Here is a 13,083-nt window from a genome sequence, read left to right as displayed (position 1 = left end):
ATACATGTAATATTTATGGGTTAACTAAAGCATTAGTAGTAATAGTAGTAAGTACGTTTATTCAGGTACAGGTACACAAAAATACAGTTATATAAATTTTCATACACAACGACATATGTGTAGATTGCCTAGAGGAATCCAAAAAAATCAGACAAATTGATTTATATCCATCATAATTATTATTATTATTATTAATAAAAAAAATGCTTTTGATGACGTGTTCATTGCAACACGAAAGGCCTAGAGCATTCATTCAACTCCTCCTGTGGTTATATTGCATATATATATATATATATATATATATATATATATATATATATATATATATATATATATATATATATATATATATATATATATATATATATATATATATATATATAGTATATATATATATATATATATATATATATATATATATATATATATATATATATATATATATATATATATATATATATATATATATATATATATATATATATATATATATATATATATATATATATATATATATGTATGTATATATATATATATATATATATATATATATATATATATATACATATATATATATATATATATATATATATATATATATATATATATATATATATATATATATATATATATATATATATATATATATATTTGTTGTATGTGTGTGTCTGTCCATCTGAACAAAAGCTCATTAGTAAATAATTTGGACACAGGCAAATATCGCACCTGGGACTTTGTGTAATCTCGGGTTACGAAGTTAGATAAGTGACAGGTGTTACTTCCCTTTTTAACACCTGATGATAACTATGTGAGTGTCAATACATTACGATAAGAGAGTACCAATCGTGAGGCTATGATACTGTGAGGGTTGTTATGTCAATTTGGAAAAACATATATGCGTCAGCCTAGCAGCTACTGCTTTCTTTAATAAAATTGGCTGGCAGGGCTACATCTGCTCTTGTTGCAACCTCCCTTGTTAAGAACGATGGGAACTTCGTTGAGTTAGGCATTAAGTATTAAGAACTAGGCGTCTACACTGTAAACTGCACTGTTTGCCATCCTAATGGCACTAGAGTTAACTTATGACACAAAGCTTCACTCTCTCATTGTTAATGATTCTGTGTCATCACCGAAGGCTCTTGACTCATATAAAGACTAACAACATGCTCGTTGGCGAAGCCACGTATTGATCCTCAAATGTCCGGGATAAAGTAATTAATGTACAATTGCTATGGATTCCATCACACATTGGATTACTAATTCATGATAAAATTGAAGTGTTAGCCAAGAAAAGTACCCTGAAGAAGAATGTATAATATAACTTTGGTATAACTGTGTCTAGCATTAGGAATAATATTAGGAGAGAAGTAAATAATGAAAATGATTGCTATAGTAATACAGTTAAAAGCCTGAATAGATCTATAACCCACTATGATAACATGAACGTAGATAAGTATGTTTATGGAGCAAAGAGACAATTTAAATTGTTGTGTTAGACAAGATATTAAATTAGAAGCGTCAGCCACTGAATCTGTTTGGTTACAGCTTCTCGAGGGCCGAGAAAAACTAATTTTGGGTGTGATTTACAGGGCCCCAAATCTTGATAGGGAGTGCAGTAAACTTCTATGGGACGAAATTCGTAAGGCATCTACATACGAAAATGTTGTGCTAATGGGAGATTTCAACTATAGACAGATTGACTGGAGCAATTTGACAGGAAATTTAGAGTCAGGTGACTTTCTTGATACGATCCAGGATTGTTTTTTAAAACAGTTTGTGACAGAGCCAACTAGGGGAAATAACCTCCTTGACTTGGTTCTTGCCAGTAGGGAAACACTAATTAATAATCTTGAGGTTAATGATGAGCTTGGGGAAAGTGATCACAAATCACTCAGTTTTAATATATCATGGAATTCCCCTAATAATGGCAATCAAGTCTCCGTCCCTGACTTTCGCTTGGCTGATTTCATAGGACTGAAAAATTACTTAGGTGGGCTGAACTGGAATGACCTGACTAAGGGTCAGGTAGGTGGTGATGGTTGCCGATATGATGCTTTCCAGGGCATAGTTCTAGCTGCTCAGTCAAATTATGTTCCAAATAGGGAAATCAGATCAAACAAAAATGATCCTAAATGGATGAACAATAGATTAAAATATCTGATTGGTCAAAAGAGAGGCATATATAGGCAAATCAAAAGAGGAGAGGGGCAATTAAGAAATCGATATATTCAGTTAAAGAGAGAAATAAAAAAGGGAATTAGAAAAGCAAAAAGAGATTATGAGGTTAAAGTTGCAAGAGAATCGAAGACTAACCCAAAAGGATTCTTTCAGGTATACAGAAGTAAGATCAGGGACAAGATAGGCCCACTCAAAAGTTCCTCGGGTCAGCTCACTGACAGTGATAAGGAAATGTGTAGAATTTTTAACACATACTTCCTCTCAGTTTTTACACAGGAGGATACCAGCGATATTCCAGTAATGATAAATTATGTAGAACAGGACGATAATAAACTGTGCACTATTAGGGTCACAAGTGACATGGTCCTTAGGCAAATAGATAAATTAAAACCTAACAAATCCCCAGGCCCTGATGAACTGTATGCAAGGGTTCTAAAGGAATGTAAAGAGGAGCTTAGCACACCTTTGGCTAATCTTTTCAACATATCACTACAAACTGGCATGGTGCCAGATAAGTGGAAAATGGCAAATGTGATACCTATTTTCAAAACAGGTGACAGGTCCTTAGCTTCGAACTATAGACCAATAAGCCTAACCTCCATAGTGGGAAAATTTATGGAATCAATAATTGCCGAGGCAGTTCGTAGCCACCTTGAAAAGCATAAATTAATCAACGAATCTCAGCATGGTTTTACAAAGGGGCGTTCCTGCCTTACGAATTTATTAACTTTTTTCACTAAGGTATTTGAGGAGGTAGATCATGGTAATGAATATGATATTGTGTATATGGACTTCAGTAAGGCTTTTGACAGGGTCCCACATCAGAGACTATTGAGGAAAATTAAAGCACATGGAATAGGAGGAGAAATTTTTTCCTGGATAGAGGCATGGTTGACAAATAGGCAGCAGAGAGTTTGCATAAATGGGGAGAAATCAGAGTGGGGAAGCGTCACGAGCGGTGTTCCACAGGGGTCAGTGTTGGGCCCCCTGCTGTTCACAATCTACATAAACGACATAGATGAGGGCATAAAGAGCGACATCGGCAAGTTTGCCGATGACACCAACATAGGCCGTCGAATTCATTCTGACGAGGACATTCGAGCACTCCAGGAAGATTTGAATAGACTGATGCAGTGGTCGGAGAAGTGGCAGATGCAGTTTAATATAGACAAATGCAAAGTTCTAAATGTTGGACAGGACAATAACCATGCCACATATAAACTAAATAATGTAGATCTTAATATTACGGATTGCGAAAAAGATTTAGGAGTTCTGGTTAGCAGTAATCTGAAACCAAGACAACAGTGCATAAGTGTTCGCAATAAAGCTAATAGAATCCTTGGCTTCATATCAAGAAGCATAAATAATAGGAGTCCTCAGGTTGTTCTTCAACTCTATACATCCTTGGTTAGGCCTCATTTAGATTATGCTGCACAGTTTTGGTCACCGTATTACAGAATGGATATAAATTCTCTGGAAAATGTACAAAGGAGGATGACAAAGATGATCCCATGTATCAGAAACCTTCCCTATGAGGATAGACTAAGGGCCCTGAAACTGCACTCTCTAGAAAGACGTAGAATTAGGGGGGATATGATTGAGGTGTATAAATGGAAGACAGGAATAAATAAAGGGGATGTAAATAGTGTGCTGAAAATATCTAGCCTAGACAGGACTCGCAGCAATGGTTTTAAGTTGGAAAAATTCAGATTCAGGAAGGATATAGGAAAGTACTGGTTTGGTAATAGAGTTGTGGATGAGTGGAACAAACTCCCAAGTACCGTTATAGAGGCCAGAACGTTGTGTAGCTTTAAAAATAGGTTGGATAAATACATGAGTAGATGTGGGTGGGTGTGAGTTAGACCTGATAGCTTGTGCTACCAGGTCGGTTGCCGTGTTCCTCCCTTAAGTCAATGTGACCTGACCTGACTAGGTTGGGTGCATTGGCTTAAGCCGGTAGGAGACTTGGACCTGCCTCGCATGGGCCAGTAGGCCTTCTGCAGTGTTCCTTCGTTCTTATGTTCTTATGTTCTTATAAGTACTAAGGGAGGGATCCCAATCATATGTAGCATCTTGCCTAGAAGGGGAGTAGGAAATGAATGGTTGTCTAGGGCAATTGGTGTAAATTGCTGGCTAGACAGATACTGCAAGGAACTTGCAATCCCATTCATTGACAACTGGAACAACTTTTATGGCAAACATGATATGTATGCAAGGGATGGGGTACATCTCTCTGGGGCAGGGGTGGTAGCACTTGCAGACTCGATTGAGAAGGCCATTGGTGAAATGCCTATGATTTTAAACTGATGGAAGATAGAGGTATGGGTGTGTGTGGGAAACAAGCAGGTTGCAACACTAGGGTTGGAAACAGTAAATGTATAAAAGGCATTCAGCATGAAGTTATAAATAAAGACAATAGATCAGGTCAGCAAACAAAGGGGGACAGCAGAGGGCAGCAAGGGACTAGCTCCCTTAAGGTTTACTATACTAATAGCAGGAGTGTAAGAAATAAGATAGATGAGCTAAGATTAATTGCAAGTGCAGGAAACATAGATATTATTGCTATAACAGAGACCTGGCTCAATCTGAAAGATAGAGAGATGCCCTCTGAATGTCACATACAAGGCTATAAATTATTCCACACTGACAGGGTCAACAGGAAAGGTGGTGGAGTAGCGATGTATGTCAGAGACAATTTAAATTGTTGTGTTAGACAAGATATTAAATTAGAAGCGTCAGCCACTGAATCTGTTTGGTTACAGCTTCTCGAGGGCCGAGAAAAACTAATTTTGGGTGTGATTTACAGGGCCCCAAATCTTGATAGGGAGTGCAGTAAACTTCTATGGGACGAAATTCGTAAGGCATCTACATACGAAAATGTTGTGCTAATGGGAGATTTCAACTATAGACAGATTGACTGGAGCAATTTGACAGGAAATTTAGAGTCAGGTGACTTTCTTGATACGATCCAGGATTGTTTTTTAAAACAGTTTGTGACAGAGCCAACTAGGGGAAATAACCTCCTTGACTTGGTTCTTGCCAGTAGGGAAACACTAATTAATAATCTTGAGGTTAATGATGAGCTTGGGGAAAGTGATCACAAATCACTCAGTTTTAATATATCATGGAATTCCCCTAATAATGGCAATCAAGTCTCCGTCCCTGACTTTCGCTTGGCTGATTTCATAGGACTGAAAAATTACTTAGGTGGGCTGAACTGGAATGACCTGACTAAGGGTCAGGTAGGTGGTGATGGTTGCCGATATGATGCTTTCCAGGGCATAGTTCTAGCTGCTCAGTCAAATTATGTTCCAAATAGGGAAATCAGATCAAACAAAAATGATCCTAAATGGATGAACAATAGATTAAAATATCTGATTGGTCAAAAGAGAGGCATATATAGGCAAATCAAAAGAGGAGAGGGGCAATTAAGAAATCGATATATTCAGTTAAAGAGAGAAATAAAAAAGGGAATTAGAAAAGCAAAAAGAGATTATGAGGTTAAAGTTGCAAGAGAATCGAAGACTAACCCAAAAGGATTCTTTCAGGTATACAGAAGTAAGATCAGGGACAAGATAGGCCCACTCAAAAGTTCCTCGGGTCAGCTCACTGACAGTGATAAGGAAATGTGTAGAATTTTTAACACATACTTCCTCTCAGTTTTTACACAGGAGGATACCAGCGATATTCCAGTAATGATAAATTATGTAGAACAGGACGATAATAAACTGTGCACTATTAGGGTCACAAGTGACATGGTCCTTAGGCAAATAGATAAATTAAAACCTAACAAATCCCCAGGCCCTGATGAACTGTATGCAAGGGTTCTAAAGGAATGTAAAGAGGAGCTTAGCACACCTTTGGCTAATCTTTTCAACATATCACTACAAACTGGCATGGTGCCAGATAAGTGGAAAATGGCAAATGTGATACCTATTTTCAAAACAGGTGACAGGTCCTTAGCTTCGAACTATAGACCAATAAGCCTAACCTCCATAGTGGGAAAATTTATGGAATCAATAATTGCCGAGGCAGTTCGTAGCCACCTTGAAAAGCATAAATTAATCAACGAATCTCAGCATGGTTTTACAAAGGGGCGTTCCTGCCTTACGAATTTATTAACTTTTTTCACTAAGGTATTTGAGGAGGTAGATCATGGTAATGAATATGATATTGTGTATATGGACTTCAGTAAGGCTTTTGACAGGGTCCCACATCAGAGACTATTGAGGAAAATTAAAGCACATGGAATAGGAGGAGAAATTTTTTCCTGGATAGAGGCATGGTTGACAAATAGGCAGCAGAGAGTTTGCATAAATGGGGAGAAATCAGAGTGGGGAAGCGTCACGAGCGGTGTTCCACAGGGGTCAGTGTTGGGCCCCCTGCTGTTCACAATCTACATAAACGACATAGATGAGGGCATAAAGAGCGACATCGGCAAGTTTGCCGATGACACCAAAATAGGCCGTCGAATTCATTCTGACGAGGACATTCGAGCACTCCAGGAAGATTTGAATAGACTGATGCAGTGGTCGGAGAAGTGGCAGATGCAGTTTAATATAGACAAATGCAAAGTTCTAAATGTTGGACAGGACAATAACCATGCCACATATAAACTAAATAATGTAGATCTTAATATTACGGATTGCGAAAAAGATTTAGGAGTTCTGGTTAGCAGTAATCTGAAACCAAGACAACAGTGCATAAGTGTTCGCAATAAAGCTAATAGAATCCTTGGCTTCATATCAAGAAGCATAAATAATAGGAGTCCTCAGGTTGTTCTTCAACTCTATACATCCTTGGTTAGGCCTCATTTAGATTATGCTGCACAGTTTTGGTCACCGTATTACAGAATGGATATAAATTCTCTGGAAAATGTACAAAGGAGGATGACAAAGTTGATCCCATGTATCAGAAACCTTCCCTATGAGGATAGACTAAGGGCCCTGAAACTGCACTCTCTAGAAAGACGTAGAATTAGGGGGGATATGATTGAGGTGTATAAATGGAAGACAGGAATAAATAAAGGGGATGTAAATAGTGTGCTGAAAATATCTAGCCTAGACAGGACTCGCAGCAATGGTTTTAAGTTGGAAAAATTCAGATTCAGGAAGGATATAGGAAAGTACTGGTTTGGTAATAGAGTTGTGGATGAGTGGAACAAACTCCCAAGTACCGTTATAGAGGCCAGAACGTTGTGTAGCTTTAAAAATAGGTTGGATAAATACATGAGTAGATGTGGGTGGGTGTGAGTTAGACCTGATAGCTTGTGCTACCAGGTCGGTTGCCGTGTTCCTCCCTTAAGTCAATGTGACCTGACCTGACTAGGTTGGGTGCATTGGCTTAAGCCGGTAGGAGACTTGGACCTGCCTCGCATGGGCCAGTAGGCCTTCTGCAGTGTTCCTTCGTTCTTATGTTCTTATGGTTTTTGTTAGTATATTTGGTTAAAAGGTTTAGCAAACAAGAAAGTTGATAAATGAGGCACTTGTGCTATATTGGGGTATCTTTATTCTGGAGAGAACAGTGTTATGTTAGTAGGTAAGACACATAGGCAACAGTTAGGCAACTTTATTCCGAAACGTTTCGCCTACACAGTAGGCTTCTTCAGTCGAATACAGTGTAGGCGAAACGTTTCGGAATAAAGTTGCCTAACTGTTGCCTATGTGTCTTACCTACCAACCTGTCGGTATTGTATACCATTTTGATGTTTAGTGTTATGTTAGTAGGTTTAGGGGCTGTCAAGGACCTGCCTAGTATGGGCCGGTGTCCGAAAAAATCACATTTTATTTAAATACCATAAACAGTTACAGTAATAGAACAAAAAAAATTGACAAGATAAGATTTCGTTCGGATTTTTAACCCCAGAGGGTTAGCCACCCAGGATAACCCAAGAAAGTCAGTGCGTCATCGAGGACTGTCTAAGTTATTTCCATTGGGGTCCTTAATCTTGTCCCCCAGGATGCGACCCACACCAGTCGACTTACACCCAGGTACCTATTTGCTGCTAGGTGAACAGGACAACAGGTGTAAGGAAACGCGTCGAAATGTTTCCACCCACCGGGAATCGAACCCGGGCCCTCCGTGTGTGAAGCGGGAGCTTTAGCCACCAGGCCACCGGGCAACCATGTTTATATATGATGGGATTACACATATGTAAAAAAAAAATCACATTTTATTCAGTTTTCTAAGCAAAATAAGGCAATGAAGTAAAATATTTAGATTAGGTTGTGATTTTTTTCCCTTTGACTTTTTTTCCTGGATCCGTATGGGCCAGTAGACCTGCTGTCGTGTTCCTCTTTTCTTATATAAGCCAGGAAACGGGAAAATTTTCTCTACAGTGATCTTCGCAAGTTGTTCTCACTCACTCTGGTTGGAATTAGGCAAACGCTGGACTTCCCCTAACTGGGTTTCCCATCTCGTCCAGGAAATAAAGAATCTACATCACATAATTAATTACCCGGAGATATGTTGAAATGTAAAATGGTTTGTTGAGAATAAAGTCCATTACTATCTTCCAGATGCAATTAAGGCTTCACTGTAATAACTATATATACTTAAGATACACACCCTTGCAGTGTTTTTATCTTAGTTCATAATATTATAGGGTACAGTGGTGGTATATGTACCTATCGTTATTTTACTTGGAAACATTGATCCATTATGGAAACGTCTTATCTATAAAAGTTATCTTATAAGAATTGATTACATGGTAATGATAACACATGTAGGCAAACATAGTATTGCCTTGCATTTACTGGGGAGGTTGAATTCCAGCAACCACTTATTGTCATGATTGTGACCAGACCTACCTGGAGTTTACATTACCTTTGTAAATTGTGAGGTTCATTACCTTTGTAAATTGCTTAAGTTCATTACCTTTGCATTGTGAAGTTCATTACCTTTGTAAATTGTGAGTTCATTACCTCTGTAACTTGCTCAGCTATCAAAACTTTGGAGTCCAGTCCCTGGACCAATTATGTACCTCTGTAATCTTTTGACTGAACATTAAAATGGTATAAAATACCGACAGGTTGTTAGGTAAGACACATATGCAACAGTTAGGTAGTCTTTTATTGTAGAAACGTCGCTTCCTTAATAGTAGGCTTCTTCTGTCAAGCAATTTTTAGAAAGGTTGTTCAGAAAGCGAAGAATACTTGAAGTCATCTGATGTAAGTAACAGTTCCATCACCCCCTTCCCAAAGTTTTGGGGTGGTCTGATTATGATGTGGAGAAGAGCATTGTTCCATAAGTGTGAAACCAATGTGGAAGACAATGCTCTTTCCTGACTGAGGGACTTGACCACCTCAAAAGCTAAGGGTGATGGAACTGATTGGCATCAAGATCTTTCAAGGTATCTTCTGCTTCTATCAACTTTTCTGTGCTGACTGAAGAAGCCTACCTGTGTAGCGAAATGCTCTGGCTCAATAAAGGATACCTAACTGTTGTAATATGTTGTCTACCTAACAATCTGACTACCTGCCCACAGGATGGGAGTATGGGGATTGCATAATAAATATTATTAAACTAAACTAACTGGCTTCAAGCTTATTTGAATCATTCTGCAATTTGTCAAGCCTCTCTTTTGCAGCCTTTCTTGTATCCTCCATTATTTTTATTCTCCTCATCAGTTTTGCATTATCCAGCAAACGAGGGATATATCAGTTCCATCTGGTATGTACATGCATCTAGACCAGAAACAACACTGGTGCATCATAAAGATATTAACTCCTGATATTGAACCTTGCCAGGAACACCTGCTCGTCACCCTTTCACCCTTCTGGCGCGTCTTCCTGACAGGCCCTTGAGGGAACACCGCTCGTCACCCGCTTCCCCCCTTCTGACGTCTTCCTCTCTGACAGCCCTTGCCAGGGAACACCGCTCGTCACCGCTTCCCCCTTCTGACGTCTTCCCTGACAGCCCGTGAAGGAACCACCTCCGTCCACCCCTTCCCCCCTTCTGACGTCTTCCTGATAGCCCGCCCTTGAGGGAACACCGCTCGTCACCCCCTTCCCTTCTGACGTCTTCCTCCTCTGACAGCCCTTGCCAGGGAACACCGCTCGTCAATCCCTTTCCCCCTTCTGGACGTCTTCCTGACAGCCCTTGCCAGGAACACCGCTCGTCACCCCTTCCCCCTTCTGGACGTCTTCCCTGACAGCCATTCTTTCTTGCTTACTTTTACCACAAAAATACTCATTTGATCTATCGCAATGTTGCAATAAAGTTGGTAGAATTGGTCCGACAATATGTAAGGTAGGCAGTCGTAAGTGCAACTAATGTGACATTTATTGCTAGACCTTGTTCGCCACTCTCCAGGAGCTTTATCCAAGTTTGATCAAGCTCCTGGAGCGTACGGCTTGTTCCTCCCAATGTATGTCAGCATTAGGTTGCACTTGTGTCCTTTTGCTTTACATATCGCAATGTTCCTTGTTTATTCCTGCCTTGCCATAGACGCAGTTATCAAAACGCAGTCTTACTTGCCCCCAAAATAATATGATGGTAATCAAGCCCACCCTCTCACTCATCGATATTTGTTAAGAGATAAGATTTGCTTTCTGAATTTTTAACCATGGATTAATTATTATTATTATTATTATAATCACAGGGATAAGATAAGATAAAGATTTCGTTCCCGGATTTTTAATCCCGGAGGTTAGCCTATACCCAGGATAACCCAAAGAGAGTCAGTGCGTCATCGAGGACTGTCTAACTTATTTCCATTGGGGTCCTTAATCTTGTCCCCGTGGATGCGACCCACGTCAAGTCGACTAACACCCTTGGCGGTACCTACTTTGCTGCCTAGGACAATAGGTGTAAGGAAAGCGTGTCCCAGGAATTTCCTCCCGCCATAAGGGAATCCGAACCCTGGGCCCTCCGTGTGTGTGCGGGCGGGCTTTAGCCACCTGTGACCACCGGGAGCCACCCGTATTATGGGCGAGTACACAGCGCATGTGGGGGATGGAATGGTATTCAGGCTTCAACCTTCGGGAACTGGAAGCATAGATCCAATTCCCTAGATCAAGGAGCCCTCACCAGCATCAAGGAACGTCCTTTGAGGGGTTTAACTTCTGGAGGGTTTAGCCACCCAGGATAACCTAAGAAAGGCATGATGTGTGCATCGAGGACTGTCTATCTGATTTCCATTGGGGTCCCTCCCAGTGCTTGTCCCCAGGATGCAAACCCATACCAGCTTGACTAACACCCAGGTACCTACCTTGCTAGGGTGAACAGGACAACAGGTGTGGGAGCACGTCAGGAAATGTTTCTACGCCGTCAGGGGAAGACTGGGAACCCGGGCCCTCCGTGTGTAAAGCGGGAGCTTTGCCAGCCAGGCCACAGGGTCACCCTGCCAGCCAGGCCACGGGGTCTCCCGCCAGGCCTAGGCCACGGGGTCACCTGCCAGCCAGGCCACAGAGTCACCCTGCCCAGCCAGGTCACGGGTCACCTGCCAGCCGAGGCCACGGGGATGTCACCTGCCCCGAAGCTTCAAGGCCACAGAGTCACCCGCCAGCCAGGTCACGGGGTCACCTGCCAGCCCAGGGCCACCCAGGGGTCACCTGCCAGCCAGACCACGGGGTCACCCTGCCAGCCAGGCCACGGGGTCACCTGCCAGCCAGGCCACAGGGTCGCCTACCAGCCAGACCTACAGGGGTCACCTGCCTTGCCAGGCCACAGAGTCACCCTGACCAGCCCAGGTCACGGAGATACCACCAACTTGGGCCAACCAGGGTCCACGGGGTGACCTGCCAGCCAGGGCCACGGGGTCACCTTCTTGTCATGGGTTGCCTTGTCATTAGAACTTGAACCAAGTTAGTAAGACCAAGATTTACCATCCCCCAAGCCTATCTATGTGTGTATGTGGGCGTGTGTGTGTAAAAAACACAATAAACTATGCAATTATGAACTCCATTTCATCAGGTGTCTAGTTTGTATCGTCAAATCCTTTAATCTTAAGGTGATATACGTGTGCTGACTAGACCTAGGTAAGTCAGGTCAGACCTCTTCAAGAGGTTATCTCCTCACCTGTTGAAGGTCTGGACCTTGACTTCCTCTCTTCTTACCTGTCCTCACCTACAATCCTACTAGAACAATACCTAACATAGGTATAAACAAGAGACAGTTTAACTTATCTTCATTAAGCTAGCCCCAAAACCCATCCTGTGGGCGGTAGTCAAAGTTATGCGAGACTAAAGACAAGAGACAAGGCCTCACAAATAGTCTGTAATATAAATTATTTGTATGAATAAATGTATGTATCAACTGTAGGAATAAATAGTTAAGTTATCCATTGACGTGCAGACACTGGTAGCTCAGTGTTTCCTCAGAACTTTGCAACCTGGGGAAAACCCATGGATTATATATATTGGTAAGCGCTAAACCCGTGAGGGTAAGGGGAGGATTGGAGGGCCATCAAGTTTAATGAGGACGAGAAGGATGCCTGCAGTTCCTTGGAAGACAAGAGGCGCTTTAGTTTTCTTGTCGGAAGGAATTGCGCAAACACTGTTCTGCCATACAGGGTGTCATTAGTATACAAGGCTCGCACGTTCTGTTAATCCTTTCCTCTTCTGCAATGATTTGTTTGAGAGAGACAGACAGAAGAGAGAGAGATAGAGAGACAGAGACAGACAGAGAGACAGACAATGAGCAGGACGGAAAGAAATTAGGCTGCAGGCAGTCACCCAGCCTCTGTCTAGTTAACTGAATTTCAGATGTATAACAATGCGTGAATTTCTACTTATAATCTAAGCCAAATCCAAAAGTTGCATATAGAATTATTCTAGTTAGTAGAAAAATGCTTTTTAAAATTAATTAATTTTGCATTTACACGGTTAACATCCAATAAACTTCAAATTTAATGAGTGTAGCATTTGGTCGATAATACATCCGAGGTATATACACTGGAAAGTG

This window comes from Cherax quadricarinatus, chromosome 88 (genome assembly GCF_038502225.1).
Source record: "Cherax quadricarinatus isolate ZL_2023a chromosome 88, ASM3850222v1, whole genome shotgun sequence".
Taxonomy (NCBI): Eukaryota; Metazoa; Arthropoda; class Malacostraca; order Decapoda; family Parastacidae; genus Cherax; species Cherax quadricarinatus.
Note: the sequence above shows the minus strand (reverse complement) of the source record.